The sequence below is a fragment of the Syngnathus scovelli genome, unplaced genomic scaffold (assembly GCF_024217435.2).
Source record: "Syngnathus scovelli strain Florida unplaced genomic scaffold, RoL_Ssco_1.2 HiC_scaffold_190, whole genome shotgun sequence".
Classification (NCBI taxonomy): Eukaryota; Metazoa; Chordata; class Actinopteri; order Syngnathiformes; family Syngnathidae; genus Syngnathus; species Syngnathus scovelli.
The window spans coordinates 12,501-14,579 of NW_026061285.1; positions in this window are offsets into that span (position 1 = coordinate 12,501).

The following is a 2,079-nucleotide window of genomic DNA, read 5'->3' on the forward strand; positions in this document are numbered from 1 at the left end:
GTAAGAGGCTCGTCCGGGGATGAGGCAGCATCCCCGGGCGGCGGGCGGGAGGAGGCAGCCTCCCGCAAGCGGAACTTAGTTGTTGGATGATGACAGCGGGCGTGCGTAAGAGGCTCGTCCGGGGATGAGGCAGCATCCCCGGGCGGCGGGCGGGAGGAGGCAGCCTCCCGCAAGCGGAACTTAGTCGTCGGAGGATGTCAGCGGGCGTGCGTAAGATAACGTATGTCCGCCTCTCGGTCACTCTGGCCGGGCGTGGGTGTGCGTCCGCGCCCGTCTTGTGAACCTCCAAGTGGAACTTAGTGATCGGAGGATGACACCGGGCGTGCGTAAGAGGCGCGTCCGGGGATGAGGCAGCATCCTCGGGCGTCAGCCGGGAGTAGGCAGCCTCCCCCAAGTGGAACGTAGCCTCCACTAAGTGGAACTCAGTCTCCGGAGGATGACAGCGGGCGTGCGTAAGAGGCGCGTCCGGGGATGAGGCAGCATCCTCGGACACCGGCCGGGAGCGCGCGGGCGCTGTGGAAGTAAGTACATCCGCTCCTGGTACCTAAAAATTCCTCCAGCGGCGGGCCCCGGGCCTAAACTTTCTCCGGGCCGCGCAACACGCACTTTCCGCCGGACACCGACGGAGGCAACGTCCCCCTCCTGCGGTGACAAAAAAAATCCACCCCTGGTACCTAAAAATTTCTCCAGCGGCGGGCCCCTGGCCTAAACTTTCTCCGGCCCGCGCAACACGCACTTTCCGTCGGACACGGACGGAGGCAACGTCCCCCTCCTGCGGTGACAAAAAAAATCCACCCCTGGTACCTAAAAATTTCTCCAGCGGCGGGCCCCTGGCCTAAATTTTCTCCGGCCCGCGCAACACGCACTTTGCGCCGGACGCCGGTCCCAAACCACCACCGCCGACCGCCACAAGGCGACAGCCACCATCCCCAAGCGCCATCCCCGACCGCCACAAGGCGACCGCCACAAGGCGACCGCCACAAGGCGACAGCCACCATCCCCAAGCGCCATCCCCGACCGCCACAAGGCGACCGCCACCAGCCGACCGCCACAAGGCGACAGCCACCATCCCCAAGCGCCATCCCCAAGCGCCACCCCCGACCGCCACCAGCCGACCGCCACCAGCCGACCGCCACCAGCCGACCGCCACCAGCCGACAGCCACCATCCCCAAGCGCCACCCCCGACCGCCGCCCCCCGACCGCCACAAGGCGACCGCCACCAGCCGACCGCCACAAGGCGACAGCCACCATCCCCAAGCGCCACCCCCGACCGCCACCCCCCGACCGCCACCAGCCGACCGCCACCAGCCGACCGCCACCAGCCGACCGCCACAAGGCGACAGCCACCATCCCCAAGCGCCATCCCCGACCGCCACCCCCCGACCGCCACAAGGCGACAGCCACCATCCCCAAGCGCCATCCCCGACCGCCACCCCCCGACCGCCACCAGCCGACCGCCACCAGCCGACCGCCACAAGGCGACAGCCACCATCCCCAAGCGCCATCCCCGACCGCCACAAGGCGACCGCCACAAGGCGACCGCCACCAGCCGACCGCCACAAGGCGACAGCCACCATCCCCAAGCGCCATCCCCGACCGCCACAAGGCGACCGCCACAAGGCGACCGCCACCAGCCGACCGCCACAAGGCGACAGCCACCATCCCCAAGCGCCATCCCCGACCGCCACCCCCCGACCGCCACCAGCCGACCGCCACCAGCCGACAGCCACCATCCCCAAGCGCCATCCCCAAGCGCCACCCCCGACCGCCACCAGCCGACCGCCACCAGCCGACCGCCACCAGCCGACCGCCACCAGCCGACAGCCACCATCCCCAAGCGCCATCCCCAAGCGCCACCCCCGACCGCCACCAGCCGACAGCCACCAGCCGACCGCCACCAGCCGACCGCCACCGGCCGTTCGCGGTGTGCGCCGCCGTTCCCCAAGCACCCTCCGGGACGAAGCCGGAGCCAGAGAATAGCAGCGGTGGTGCGTAAAAGCTGCGGCCGGGCCTCGCGGAAGGTCCCCGGGCGGCGAGCTGCGGAGCCCCGGCCTCCAGCTTCCACCAGGTAATAGGAC